This window comes from Pipistrellus kuhlii, unplaced genomic scaffold (assembly GCF_014108245.1).
Source record: "Pipistrellus kuhlii isolate mPipKuh1 unplaced genomic scaffold, mPipKuh1.p scaffold_m20_p_4, whole genome shotgun sequence".
Lineage (NCBI taxonomy): Eukaryota > Metazoa > Chordata > Mammalia > Chiroptera > Vespertilionidae > Pipistrellus > Pipistrellus kuhlii.
Genome location: NW_023425540.1, coordinates 46,851,002 through 46,866,139, shown reverse-complemented (window position 1 = coordinate 46,866,139; position 15,138 = coordinate 46,851,002). Strand labels below are relative to the sequence as shown.

Below are 15,138 nucleotides of genomic sequence, written 5' to 3'. Positions count from 1 at the left end.
ACACAGAGAGAGAGACACACACACACACTCGCACACACACTCGCTCACCCGCGCCAGGCGCCTGCCCGCCCGGCGGCCGCCCGGGCTGCGCGCGGAGCGCGGGCTGAGCCGACCCCGAGGAGGACCGCGCGGGCGGCGGCGGCGGCGGCGGAGAAGGAGACGGAGACGGAGGTCGGGGCTGCGGGCGCCGCTGGAGCCGCCGCCTCAGCAGCTGCAGCGCCGCGCGCTGCCGGCGGAGCCGGGCCCGGGCCGGAGTCCGAGCCGGAGTCGGGGCCGCGGCCGGAGCGCGAGCCCGGGTCGGGGGCCGCCCGCGCCGCCGCCGCCGCCGCCGCTGTCCCGGCGGCAGGCGCCCTGGCTGGGCTGGCGGAGCAGGGGAGCTCGGGGAGCCGCGCGGGGCGCGGGGCGAGGCTGCCGGCGGCGATCAGGGCGCGCTGGAGTCGGGGGGCCAGGTCCAGGGCCGGACGCCGCCAGCCATTCAGGAAGGCAGAGCCGGAGAGCGGGAGGCGGCGGGCGAGGAGGATCACACACACTTTGCTCTTTTTGTTGTGCCGGTGGCGCCGGGCGCTCGCTGCCTCCTTCTTCTTTGGGGAGGTGGTGGAAAGGAAGGAAAAATAGGAGATAATTCACGCCGCCGGCGACGAATTCACAGCGAGATGGAAAAAACAAAATTCAAAAGAAAAAATGAATTGGAAAAAAAAAGCGAGAGAGATATCCAAAGTAGGTCGAATAAATAATCCTCTTCTTTTCCTCTTTCTTGCTCCTTCTTCTGCTTCTTCTGCTATAACACACAGAGCTAGTTAAAAAAACCCTGGAGATCGCCCAAAAATGTTCTTTTTTTAGTATTTTAAATAAGTGCTCTTCAGCCGGGAACCAGCACCCTCCCTCCAAGAAAAATCATATATGTATAAAATAACGATAAGAAGAATACGAAGGGGGTGTCTCCTCCTCCTCCTCCTCCTCCTCCTCCTTTTTTTTTTTTTTTTTTAAGTTTAGCCCTCTCTTCTACAGGAATGGAGTAAAAAAGACAAGAAGGAGGGAGAAAAAGAAGAGAGAGAGAAGAATACGGGGAAAACAACTAAGAGGATATGTAAGAAAAGAGAAAAAGGAGAGAAGAGAGCGAGGGAAAGAAGAGAGAGAGATTGAGAGACTGAGAAAGAGAGAGGCAGAAGAGGAGGAGAAGGAGGAGGAGGAGGAGGAGGAGGAGGAGGAGGAGGAGGAGGAGAGAGAGAGAGAGAGAGAGAGAGAGAGAGAGAGAGAGAGAGAGAGAGAGAAAGAGCGATCCCAAAATTGAATGCGTTTAATCGGGAGGACTCGCAGAGCAATGTTTCCGAAAGGGGGATCTGCGCGAATGTCTGTATATAGTGAACTTTGACACTACTATTGAAACTGACACGTTTCTATGGAGATCGCTGCCTTATATGGAGCTCGTGTCAAGGAGCCAGGAGAAGGGCTGCTGGCAACTGATAATCAAAGGAGACTGACTGGTCAGAGCCCTGAATGGGAGGGGGGGAGGAGGGAGGAGAAAATGGGAGGCTAAGGTTAGCCATGCCTCCTGCACGCCATTGGTTGGAGAGTCCCTCCCCCCTCCTCTTTCGCTCCCCCACCACTCAGCTACCCACTGACGGGGATGGGGAGGGGAGGAGGAGAGAAAGTGAGGGAGGGGGGTGTGCTTCTGACAAGCGCAATTTACATTGAGATCGCCCTGCTCTGCTATTTACTCTGAGACCTGATTAGTATGGGTCGTCTATGGTCACACTCACACACACACACACACACACACACTCACTCACACTCACACACATGCGAAAGCCAGAGGGGGGAAGGGATGGCGAGGGGGAGAATGCCTTCCTCGCAACGTGCAAATGAGAAGGAAATAACGTTGATTTCTTATGAAAAGTTTTTAAAATTAGGTTTCATGAGCTTGAAGAAGAGTGCCATCAAAAAATGTTAGGATTTTTTTTTATATGGGAATTTAACTCTCACCATTTTAATGACTCGTGAAATACACTGGGTTTTGATTGTTTTCTTCCTTCACATGTAAGCATAACCCAAGTGTGGACTGCGTTGATTTTATATCCTTTTAAGAAACGAGGCAGACAGAGACTCCTGTGTTCCTTTTTTTTTTTTTTTTTTTTTGGCTCCTGAGTTATAACTTGGTTTTAAAGGTTTAATTACGACAGGACACTCGTGGAATCTGCAGCTATTGCCACAAAATCAATCAGAATTCAACGGTTCCTATTGATCCCAGAGATGATTTTTTTTTTTAAAAAAAATAAACTTTCCAATCAATTTGATTTTTTTTCTTCTTTCTTTCTTTCTCCCCCTCCCCCCCCTCTGCTTTGGTGTCCCCAGGCTGTCCCAAACTCCAAACAACGCTTCAATAATTATTAAGAAAGCAGTAATAAGTCCTCATATTGTTGGGGGTGGGGTGGGGAGTTAGTGCGACTGAGTCAGAAAAAGAGAAAAGGAGCGAGAGAAAGACAGGGGGAGAAGATGGGAGAAGTGGGGGAGGGGGGGAGAGGGGATGGGAGAGAGTGGGAGAGAGGCGGGTGGGAGGAAGAGAGAAAGAGGGAGGGAGGAGGAGGAAAGGGGGAGAGAGGGAGAGAGGGAGGGAGGAAGGGAGGGAGGGAGAGCGAGAGAGAGAGAGAGGGAGGGAGAGGGAGAGAGGAGAGAGAGAGAGAGAGAGAGAGAGAGAGAGAGAGAGAGAGAGAGAGAGAGAGAGAGAGAGAGAGAGAGAGATCCCCGAAGGCGATTGGTCGCGGGAGGGGGGAGGAGGGGCGGCGCGGGCCGCGGGAATCGCTGGCTCGGGCTGCCACCTAGCGGACGGGAGCCGCGCCCGGAGCGCACAGCCGGGCCCTCCTTCCCCGCTCTCCGCAGGCAGCCCGAGCCTTTTCTCCAAAGGAAGACAACACTTTGAAAATTCTTTCAATGGATTTTTTTTTTTTACTTGAAAGACCGTACTAGGGGAAAACGGTACTTCTGTTAGTGACATAGTCTCCAATAGCACACTCGCACCCCCCTCGTTTTGGGATCGCTCCCCTAGGCAGGCTCCGGCGGGCGCGGAGCGGCGCCGTGACAAAGCCGCCGCCGCCGCCGCCGCCGCCGCCGCGGGTGGGAGCAGCGCCCGCCCGCCCGCCCCGCCGCTCCGGGGAGCGTGAAAGTTTGTCTCCGCTCCGGCACCCCGAGCCTCAGATAAAGGTGGGAGGAAATGGCCACGCTGTGTTGACAGAGGTAGGGTTTGTGTGTGTGTGTGTGTGTGTGTGTGTGTGTGTGTGTGTGTAAGTGTAATACTCGTTCTCCCTTTAAATTCCACCAGGGAGGGGTTTGGGAAGCGCTGCGCTTTGGGGTGCGCTTGGCGCTCCCCCCCGTCTCTCTCCCTTTAAGTGGGGAGTTGGCGGTGGCTTGGCGAGGAGCGACGGTTTTTAAAGAGCAGAATAAAGGCTTTCCTGTGCCGGCCCCGAGCCCCTCCGGCGCAGAGGACGGGAACGGCCCGCGTCCGCGGCGGCGAGCGGCGGCCCATTGTGCGCCGCGGATGGAGAGGAGGCGCCGCGGCCAGCGGGGGCTCCTGCCCTCGTCCCCCTCCCCACACAGACGCGCTCACGTCTGCTGGTCAGTTCAAAGGTGACACGAACACGACAGGAAAAAAAAATAAAAAAGAAAAAGAGAAAGAAAGGGGAAAAAAAGGAAAGAAAGAGCCAGCACCAGCGCTGTATGCATGTATCCTAACGGTCCCTCCCCGTGCAGCGCAGAGACGCGGGCGGACGGGCGGCAGGGAAGGAAGGAGACAGAACCGGGAGGCGGCCGGAGCCAGTGGACGCGGAGGCGAGCGCGGGCGCCGGGGAGCGGGAGGTCCAGGCCCACCGCCCCCGGACCCTGCACCGAGCGCCGCGGACACCGGAAGCCAGGCAAGTAACGCAGGGGTTGTGGTTTCTTTTCAACTCGGGGTCGACGAGGCGGGCCTGGGCTCCAGTGGCCTGGGCAGGCCGGGGCCGGCGTCCAGGCAGCCGGGGCGGGACGCGGAGAACTTCCCGCGGGGCCTGCCCCGGAGCCGCCCTGGCCGGGCCGCCGCCCCGCTGCGCGGAGGCACGGAGAGCGCCCGCGGAGCCGAGGATCGTGCCGCCGAGCGTTAGTCCGAATTCAAAGCAGAATTCTCTACCCATCCTACCCCCCCCCTCCCCCGCCATACACACAGGGAAGCCGCTACGGGGCCTCCAGCTCGGGGGCTGGTCCTGGCGAGCCCGGCCCCGGCCGCCCACCTGCGGGCGCCTTGGGGAGCGGGATCCCCTTGCGCAGTGCGATCGATGGCGGCCTGTGTGATGCGGGCGATAGTGTCGGGAATGAAAGGGGCCGCGGAGCCGTTTTCTCCGGCAGAGAGAGCGCCGGGTCCGCAGCCTCCAGCCCCCATTCCCGCCGGGCTCCCGGCCCGCGGCTGGAGGGCTGAGGGTGCGGAGGGGTCACCGCCCGGGGTGGGAGGGGACGAGGGGGCGTGTGTGGAATGCGGAGCCTGAATTAAAACCAGCGACGGCGCTCCCCCTGCGCGGGCCGGGGCGCGCGTCTGCGTCAGAGGGCGCGGGGCGGGGCGGGGCGGGGGCCGCGGAGCCGTCCGGGGCGCGCCCGGGGCTCGGGGGGCGCGGGGATGGGCCGGGCTGGAACCGTGTGCCTCGTTCCGGCCTAGCCGGCTGCAGTGGGGAGGGGGAGGGGAGGCAGGGGGCGCGAGGATTGGCGAAAGAATGGGCTGAAACTCGCCGGGAACGGCGGCGCCCACTCCTGCTCGCGGCGGGCTCTTCCTGCCTGCCCCCAAGCTGAGCTTCCAAGTTTGGAAGAGACCCCTGGAGTCCCCCGGGGGATGGGGGGCTGCGGGCCCTCGCTCCTCCCGAGAGGGAGGGAGGGAGGGGTGCAGCCCCCAGCCCCTGCCCAGGAGGGTGGCTGCTGCTGGTGGTGGTGCGCGGAGCAGGGGAAGCCCTGGGCTTTCGATCAGGAAACAAATGCACCAACTTTGTCTCGATGGGGTGGTGGTGGGGGGGGGGAGGGGCCAGGAAGAAACCTAAACTTTTCGAGGAGAGGCGCCATCCCCTTCTGGGACTTACCCAGCCCTGGTGGCACCCAGGCCTCGGTTTCTCTCCCTGACCACGTTTTCACACCCTCAGAGCGCCTCCCCTGGTGCTCACAGCTTCCCCAGCAAAATGGCTTCTGTGGAGGGGCTGAGGGTCCTGTCCTGGGGACTCTGGGGGAGCTCTGGCCTGCGTTTGTCACTGGCTCAGCTTGGCACACTGGACCTAGAACCCGGGTGATACTCTTGTTTGGGAGGGCACCTAATGGAAAAGTGATCATATTTTGTGGGAGCACGGAGGTCCCCAGGTCGTGCATTTCCACACACGTGTCCAGGCACCCTCAGGTGCAGAAGCAGAAAACGCAGTTGCAAATTTCCTCCCATTTTTCACTCGTCCTCTCTTCTCCAGATCTCTCTCCCTACCTTCTCGCACAAGCGAGAGCTTTAACATAACCTTAGCCTGTGGACTTGGCTGTTGGACTCAGGCCAGCTGTGGGGTAGGGGCAGGGGCAGGGGCAGGGGCAGGGGCAGCACCCTACTTGAAACCACCAGCCCCTTGGCCCCATCTCCTTGGCCTTCTTCAAGGCTTCTAGTGAGGCCGGTCTAGGGATCAGAAAAGCCTCCCAGGACCTGGACTCCTGGGCCTCCCTCCTTAAGTCTCTCCCTGCCTTCCTGTTTCCTACCAGCTACTTCAATGCACACAGAGTCTGCAGTGTGGTTCTCCCAACAGATGAAGAGAAGGAATCAGGCTGTAAACTTAACACTGCCCTTTTCAGACTGCGAGCATCATGGCCTAGTCTTAATCACCTTTTAAAAAGGACTTCCACACAATCCCTGATCTCTCCTAGCCAGACTGCCAGTACACAGTTGTGACCTGGTGGGAGGAGGGGAGCAGAGATCTCGGCATTGACTTGCATGCCAGGCCCCAGAGTCTGATCTAAGCAGACTTTCCAACTGATTAATACCCCCTCCCCAATAGCTTTCTTCTGAGGAATGCTGAATCATTCTTCACTAATCCCATGACATCTTTGATAGTGGTATTTTGCTTTCCCGAAACTCACTGGATCATTCATTTTGGCTTTTTGGCAAATCACACTGAACAAAGGTGTCCTTGTAAAAATGTTTTCAAAATCTAGTTCAAGAGCCCTGAGATCCTACAAATGACCAGATGTGTGTAAAAGATTCTCTCCCATACCTCTTCCCTACCCTCTAAATAATTAAAAAATGGTATTATTCTGTTTAGAGAGACCACAGAACAGAAATAGCCCTGTTTTATGAAGCCCATCTGGAGAGATGAACAAGCCTGCAATCGTTGGGAGAAAGGTCAGTTCTTCTGATCTTATTACAGACCTTTCCCAAAGAGCTTATTTTAAAGGTGCCTAATCAATTAGTCTCCGTCGGCATGAGATTAATGCTGGGAAGGATGCAGTGGAAGATGTATTTAATGTGCTCTTGCGGAGATACTTTGAAGAAAACGGAGGAGAGAAACCCACTGGAATGCCTGCCTCATGTTTTGTGCTTATTAAAAACAACAAAAACAAACAAACAAAAGCCTGGCCTATGTCGGAAATCCCTTCCCAAAAGGTTGAATTCCTCTGTGTTGTAGCATCCCAAGTGTAAAAAGTTCTGTCTTTGACAACCTGAAAACAAGGTGGGAAGGCCAAGTTGGGAGTGGGCAGTCCTGCCTGCTCTTGCCCTGTTCATAGAGTTGAGCAATGGATTTAGCAGACTGCTGTACTCACTAGCACTCGGCAGACTGGGCATTTCTTCTTTGTCACCTTTGGGGCGAAACACTGAGAGATAACTGTTTTACTTTAGAAGCGGTTTAGTTTTCCATCACAAACTGGCCATGTAAAGCATGGGTTTTGGAAAACAGAGATAAGCGAAGTTCTTTCCCTTTCTGCTAAGACCCCAAGTTAAAGGGCCCCTGTGTAGCCACAGAAGAGCAAGTGATGACCTTTGGATGCAAAACAAGTTTTTTGTAGGAAGAAAAGTGGCAATCAATCAGTGAAAGGGGTAGGTGTGTGCGTGCTCGCGAAAATTTTACTTTTTGTAAAAATCAAGTCTTAGCGAGATAAATGCATTTCTACAAAAAAGAAAATGGAGAAGTTTATGTTACAAAATGCATTTTAAATGCCAGACTTGAGTGAAGACTGAGTGTAAGGCTCTACTTCCCAGAGAAAATGGGTTGGATTTGGATGGAAAGTTTTGGTTTTAAAAGGAGTTTGGCGTTTATTAAAGTACCCTGACAATACAGTCAACTAAACTATATTATCATTTTTCTTAATAATCACCTGTCAGGACACAGATTTCTTTTATTATAGGATTAGCCCATCAGAAGTAGATTTGAATTGGACATTCATTGATTAAGGACCTCTCAAGTATGTTTAACTTTTTAAAGTCTTCACTGCCCACAAACTAAACTGGTGGGAAAGTACTGGCTCACAAAGGCAGCGGATCTGCTGGTAACTATTGTCATGCTTCACTGGTACCCACCTCTCATAAAGTTGATCTAAATAATAACCCTAACCTTTCCTTCTAAACTGTCAGTGGAAAGATATGTTTATTACAGTGTCCTCCATCAGTCTCCATCAGGAAGGAGAGAGGGGATTTAAGTAAAGTTTAGATGAAAAAGAATGAGCGTAGCACACCACTGATACAAACCACATGGGGCAGTAAATAATTATGCCCTCTGTTATGCCATGTATATTTTATTTACCCATTTCAGAAGTGGATAATAAACCTCGCCCATCTATGGGAGGAGTTAATAAGGTATTTCAAATGCATGATCTAACAAAACTCTAGGATAGTTCTATGTTTTATTGTTAACCGTTTGCATGAAATCTTCTGAAGCTGAAAAGAGAAAGGAAAGGGCCTTTGTGTGTGTTGATCCTCGCCTAGTCTAGGGCTAAGGTTGGTGTGAAAGGGACAAGGAGGTCACTTGAAATCTCCTTTTATCTACTCGTATTTTCTCTCTGGATCAGCAACTTTGAATAGATATCTTCTAATCGCTCTTAATGGAAAAAAACTATGGGAGCAACGAAAGAAACTGCCTTTAGAAGTGGATACACATGTGGACAGCTAGCTAAGTTTGCATATGACTACATCTTTACACACATGTGCTTAGAGTTTTCTGGAGTGCATGATGTAAATGTTTCCCACACATTTGGTGGGTTATGGATTGGGTGGGTCCTATTTGCCCTAATACTGAAGTATGCACGCACACCCACATTAGGATTCTCTATCAGGTCTAGGTGATTCTTTCAGCTGGTTCACCCTTCAGCTTTTTCTTGCCCTCACTCTCTGGGATGTCATATGTAAGTTCTAGAAAAAGAGCAAATAATTGAGAACACTATGGACAGTTTTTTGTTTTGTTTTGTTTTGTTTTTTAAGTAAAGACATCTTATTTCAACTGGAAGCCACACTGACAGGAGGATTTCTCTTCAAGGGCAGAGATTGTGTGACAGGTGGGAGGTGATGGGGTAAGATGAGACTATTACTTTCAATCTCTCCCCCATATTTTTTCTTTTTGGTCTTTCATGGAATCAAATTGGTTAGAACACAATAAATGGCAAACAAGAGGCTGACCTTAACGCAGTTGAGGTTTTTTTTTTTTTTTTTTTTTTTTTTTTTTTTTTGTGTGTGTGTGTGTGTGTGTGTGTGCTATAGGTTAGTATCTTCAAATATTTGAAGCTGAGCAAATTGATTATAATTGGTTTTGAAATTGGAATTATTTTAGTAATTCTATGCTGACTGAAATACTACCTAAGTTGTCTTCTTTAGGTGGTGTTGCATTCGTATGTGCTTCAGAAAACAGAAACAGGTCTCATGTTGTTAAATATGAGTGGCCATCCAGAAAAAGGACATTAGATTTCTAGGACTGAAAGCACTTGGCTTTAGCTCCTAAGAAGTCTCTCCCTGCCCCCAAACCCCATGTTCTTCCAACTAAAATTCGAATTGCTCCCAGAGCCTGGGACACTTAGCTGTGAATTCTTTTAAGGGAATGCTCTGTTACCAGGGCTACAAGTTCCCATCTCAACCTGCCAGCCTTCCGGCCCCCTGCTGCAGACCTCGGAGACCCTGGGCTGTCTGGGCTGGGACCTTGAGCCCCCTCTGCTCCTACCCTGGCCTATCAGAAATCTCAGCGACAGAGTCCGAGGCTGGGTGGGAGAGGATTAACCCCTCTCCCTCCCTCCCTCCTTTCTGAACACCAACAGATCATTTCCCGGGTTTCCTGGTGAATAGGAGTGTAGGAGCCACCCTGTCCAATAAAGATTAAATTAAGTAGAAGAATCTCAGCCACTGGATGCTTGGAAGCTCTGATGGGGCATCAAACCAACGTTTAACACATTTTTTCCACTCACTGGCGCAAATCTTGGACCTATTGGGCTTAACTTTAGACAAGAAAGAAAGAAAAGAAAAAAAGATAAGGAAGGGAAAAGGGGAAAATGAAAAAGGAAAAAAAGTCACAGAGAAACTCCAGCTTCAAGGGAAGCAGTGACCTTGTACTCAGAGAGAGAGAGGATGAAGGCAAAAGCAGGGCTTCCTGCCCTATCTAGTCTTTTCTTTCTACTACAAGGATTGGAGGCTCCCTCTCCCAGCTGAGGGCTTGGAGCTTGGCAGTTTGGGCTGGATTTTGAATCTGTGTTTGCCCGTTAGAGATGGAGGTACATATGGCTTGGGGTCAGAATTGGATGCCTAGGAGGAAAGGTGCATGCAGAACCCAGTCAGCTCTTCTACGCTGACTTCCTTTTTTTTTTTTTTTTTTTTTTTAAAAAAAAAAAACACACACTAGGGTTTTGGTTTTGGGAACTGAAGAGTTTCCTTTAGTTACTGCCCAGCAGGAGAAACAATGGCTTTCTCTGTCAGCTGGTTCAGGGCGCTGGACACTGACCTTGAGGCCGAGGCAGGGTCAGGCACTTCCTCCCCTGGGAACCGGCCCAGCCCCCGAATATTGGCCTTTGGCTCCCACCGGCTCCCCTAGTCCCCCTGGCGCAGTCCGGAGGGGCAAAAGGCAAGTCCCTCTGTGGCAATAGCTTCTCCACGCAAACACAACACTGAATAAATTAACCTCAAACCAGCTAGTTGGGGTGTAGTAGTTTAGCAGGACTAATTGCAGACAATGGAGCTGAAATGACTTTTCCAATTAGCTGCTGGTTGGAGTTTAGTTGGAGAAACTGTCAGCTCCAACGATGGGTAATTGCTTTATTGCTCACAAAACTATCATCTATTTAGAACATATGTGCTAATTACTCTGGATGGGCCTCGGAAAAAAGAGACCATAAATCTAATAGCACTTAAAAAAGTCTACGGTGCTTGTAAGCAACCCCAGGCCCTCACACACGCTCTTCTGCCCAGGTTGGCGTGATGGATGGCTGTCTCTCAGAGAGGAGACGGTTTGGGCCGGAGGCACTGACGGGGATGCTCTGGTCAAATCGCTTGTGCAGGAGAGAGCGACCAGCACACGCTGTGCCCAGGCCATACATCACTGTCATCCAAACCAGTCCCCTCTTTAGCCATGCACCCCGCCACGCGCCCCCCCCCCCATTTTTGCAAAAAGATTATTTCAGAAATCTTTTAATTGGATTATGCTAGGAAATTAATCCCCGTTAGCCGTGGCTAAATTTGTGGCTACTGTCCGGAGGAAAGTGGCAACAGCTCTAAGCACATGTGGGTAGAGATGGAGTCCTATGCACACTTCGCTAGCTGTCCACACACTTGCCTCCACTGCACGGTCGCTGCAGTGAGGCCACATCTTCTTGCTCCTTTCCCCTCAGCCCCCAGATTTCCCATCGTGGGCCGCAGCCCCGGCCCAAGACCCCAGGAGTGACTGGGGGTGAGAAAGGGTGGAAAGACTCATCTGGGCGAAAGGCCGCGGCAGCCCCGATGAATCCCCCTTTGTTTAAAAGCCACGTTTCTGCCCCGGATTCCCTAGCTCTCAATGGAGCATACCCACAGCACCCCGCCTCCCTCCCCAGGGGGTTCTGGGGCCGGTGCGGAAAAGGAGGAGGCCGGTCTGCGGCGGGAGGAGGAAGGAGGGTGTGTCGGCAGAGGCAGCCGGATTAATTCTCCACTGTGCCCTCTCCCTCCTCCCTCCCCCCGTTTCTGCGCAAAAGCGCCCGGTTCGGCCCCCCCCCCCCCCGCGTTCTCCCCGCACAACTTTGGAGACACTGTCCCCGGACAGGCACCGCGCTTGAGGTCTGAGATCCCTGTCCCGGCGTCGGTGCCAGCCCCGCGGCTCCGGGTCCGAGCTTGGCCCAGCGCCGCTCGCTCGAGCGGGTGGGGAAGCTGCAGTGGGCCGGGTCCCACGGGCTGCTTATCTCAGCGGGAGGTGACAACATCTGCCTGAAACGGGATCTCTACTTGTGCAGCTCAATTGAGCTCTTAATAGCAGCCCTCTGAGGTGTGGTTAATTGATGGGGATAAAGGCATAATGACTTGACGGGGGAGACGCCAGCGATCCTTTGATATACTTTTTAAAAGGACACCAAACCACCCCAAACACTGGCCAGTGGTCGCTGGGTGGGAGGGAGGGAGGAGGATCTGGAGGCAGGAAAAGTGGCGCTGGCGCTGCTTTTATCGGGAGGGGCGAGCCCGGCTCCCTGGCCGGGCACCTGCCCACAGCCAGGCGCGGTGGTCACAGAGGGTTGGGGTGACAGGTGACAAGTGACAGGACTGGAAAGCGGGGAGGATGCTGGAGCCAGTGAGATCGCAGCCCTTCCCAGGCTCGGTCACTCAGCAGCCCTGGCCCTGCGCGGGGCTGGGTCCTCTGCTGCCCTCCCCTCCTCACCCAGTGACAGCGCAGGGGTGCAGGGGCCGTGCTGGGCGGCAGCGCGGGCTCCGCTGAATGGGCCTCCTCAGAGGCATGTGTGTGTGTGTGTGTCCCTGACACACGCAGCCTGAGCCCAGCAGCCCCTGAGCACGTGGCCCTGTTCTGCCGGCCAGCCCAGAGTTGTCCTGAGATTTCCCCCGAGCTGGAACGGGCGTCATCGCGGGTCAGAGTAGCCCTGTGCACCCCCCTCATCCCTCCATCCCCCCAGATTTCCTTCCGTCCACCACTTCTCAGCACCAGCCTTTCCGTGTGCCTGATTTCCCTTCACTCGGGTCTAGTTTCGCTCCAGGGTGTCCCCACGGCTCCAGCCTCCAGCCCAGGACCGCACAAGCTCTCAGCAGAACACTGTATCCAATCGCCTTTTCTATTGGCAAAGGGGAGCCCCCTCGGGGTCCAGGCCGAGGTCCCCCCCCTCCCCCTGCAGGTATCCTGTTTACACCTTGGAGAGGGAAATCCTGATGCTCCAGGTCTGAGCTCCCCCTGGAAACGGAGGGAGAAATGATTCCAACCACGTCCACACTCTGTGGTTTTGGGAATTCGCAGGTGTTTCGGCTGCTGTTGTTCTTTGCCCCCCTCCATGGCCCCACACAACAGGGATCAGATTCCCAAGGAACTTAATTTCCCCAAACCCTCCTGTAGAGAAGGTGCACGTTGTCACCCTACGACGCTTTGGGGTCAAACTTGCAAGAGATGCCTTCCTCCTCATCTAGCACCATTCCGCCCTCTGCGAGGTCAAGGGGATGGGGACTCACTGTCGTTGAGCCAGGGAGCCCCCGTGACCCCCCGCAGCCCCACCCACGGAGGACTGCGTGTCCTTGGGCTTGTCCTCAGGCACCTCAGAGTCAGGGCCAGGGTCCGGGGCCAGGTCCCTTCCTCGGTCAGCGGCTCCCGCCGAGAAGAAGCCCGTGACCTGGTGGCGAGTACCGCGGCAGCCACCCGTCCCGCCTAAGCGCTGGGATCGGCGTGGGCCGGGCCGCAGGGGCCCGCAGGGGCCGAGGGGGTGCGGGGGCACCGTCCCTCCCGCAGCCAGGACCCTGCTCCGCGTGGCTCCTCACGTCCTCACCCCGCAGGGCGCTCCCTTTGGGAGATCAGCGCGCTGAGCACCAGGCCGCCTGGGGAGGGCCCAGGAGCCTCCCTTCCTGCCCCGGAGGCCCGGGAGCTGGACCCTGCGCTGAATGACCCCGCCAGCAGGAGCGGCTCCCCAAGCCAGGCGCATCCTGCGCGGAGCCTCGCCTGCGGGCACGGGAGGGACCTGGTCGGACAGCAGGAGCCGCGCCCTGGCCGGCGCTGAGCGCCCTCAGTGCCCAAGTCCCAGGCCTGCTCCGGGGAAGATCCCAGGAGGAGGCCAGGCCCCACGGGGTGGGGCTGCTGGTGGAGCAGGCAAACCTTTTAGGAATGGGCCCCAGGGGAGTGTAAGGCAGCCTCTGCACGAGGAGGTGAGGTTCAGGGACCCCGTGGATGGAGAGCCCTTGGCTCGCCCTCCTTTCTCCTGCCAGAGCCGCTGTGCCTCCCGCGCCCCCGGGGCTGCTCCCAGTGGCCAGGCCCGGGGCGCAGCTGGGGTCGGTGGCCAGGCCCCCGGGCGCAGCTGGGAAACCTTAAACCCGGTTGTATAATGTGAGCGGGAGCTTGCTCAGTGGGAGGGGACGGTGGCCTTAGGCATTTTCTAAAACATCCATCTACAAAGCGGGGATCAGCACAGAGACACTGCTGTGTAGTTCATCTAAAAAGAGTTTTGGAGAAGCGTTTTCCTAGAGATTGCTTTGTCATCCCTCACATTGGAAAGCCGGTATGTGTCTCAGCAGCAGCACACTGAACCGTGTCTTCCTTCAGACAGGGAATGAGCAGCGGAAGCGCCGCCAGCCTCCAGCCAAACTCGCGAGGAGGACGGATGGCAGGGGGACCGGTGCTCCAGATGTTGCACTGGAGGCGCTGCAAGTGTGAGCAGGTAATGTGGAGGAGAGTGACATTGTTAACAGAAAGCATCTAATTAACAATGACTTCATTTGATTGGGAGGATGAAAAAACCTTTTTAAATCAATCCAGATTCACTGGCCTAAGCTCAGCCAATTTATGAATATGGAGCCTGACTGGGGTCTGCTTTCTTTCAAAGATGTCATCTTAGGGGTAATAGCATAGGTGAAGTCATTTGGTTACACTGTGGAAACTTTTATAGTGCCTTCCTTGGGAATTTAATTCAGTGCTTCTTCATTTTATTAGGAACAGACTGACTCCATCAACTGCGCTCTCCCTGTTTAGAGGCAGGACTGCTTGAAGCAATTAGGCTCAGCAATTAGCATAGTTTTACTGACCCCAGCAGCAGTGCACTTCTTAGGTTATCCGTTTCTTCAAAGTCGGGAAAAGCTGGAGCACAACGTGCTTCCCAGGTGCCCAGGTTGGGGGAATAAGCCCACAAGCAGGGTAGCACAGCAGCGCAAAAAGCTTCCTAATAGTCCTCAAGAGTTTGTTTCAGCAGATTCAGGTGGATCCCACTCCCTCTAACCCCCTGATTTTGATTCTGCATCACATAATACCTCCTTCCTTTGAGATAGCCTTTAAAGCCTCTCTCCTTTGGTTGTATTTTTAGCAGGATGGCTTTTGAGAAAGTGAATTTTCTCCCTTCTTTTCTGTCTGCATCCATGATGCTGTGGATAACGTTTTGAAGGAGTACCTGCAAGACGTTGCTGTAGTCCTTTCCCTGTCACCTCAGTCTGTTGGTAGCCAAGGCCTTAGAAAATGTTTGGAGCCCAAAGCAGTCTGGGAAAGAAGGGACACTGCTTTAGCCACTGTCCTGGGCAATGAAGGGATTACATTTACATAGCTGTTTAGTGTCTCTCACTCCTCTAAAATATATATTCCTCTGCAAGATTTTGCCAGATTAAATCGCTGACAGTTCATCAGTAGCAGCAACAATGTAATACCCCTAACCTTATTAAATCAATAAATACTAGATCCATGCATTGAATTAAAAATACATCAGCGAAGCCAGGAATTACAATCATATGGCATGAGCCTCAGAATCAAAGATGCCACTCAAAAATTGACTAGTTAGCATTTACTTAACCTTCTTTTTCTGTTTTGGGTTGATGATTAGATATTTGGTACCGTTGTGACAAGTTTTGCTCGTTTATTTCTTGAAAATCCTTTCCTTTTACTAATTCCTCATATTTAACCATGAAAATGATGTATGTATTTAACAGTAGTAATATACTTTGACTTTATAGTTTTTCTTATTAGTTTTCATCTAGGGAATATACTT

At 53.5% G+C, this 15,138-nt stretch overlaps 1 long non-coding RNA gene across 3 annotated transcripts in view; it reads left to right on the top strand.

Moving 5' to 3' along the window:
* The first annotated feature begins 2,719 nt into the window (after nt 1-2,719).
* LOC118703470 overlaps nt 2,720-15,138 on the top strand; it is a 104,341-nt gene continuing 91,922 nt past the window's right edge. For 2 of the 3 annotated variants that reach the window (XR_006739783.1, XR_006739782.1), the window contains exons 1-2: nt 5,638-6,373; nt 13,713-13,827. This is a non-coding gene — a long non-coding RNA (uncharacterized LOC118703470). Of the gene's footprint in view, nt 3,232-5,637; nt 6,374-13,712; nt 13,828-15,138 lie in introns of those variants that run through there. The other variant, XR_006739784.1, reaches the window with a different exon arrangement.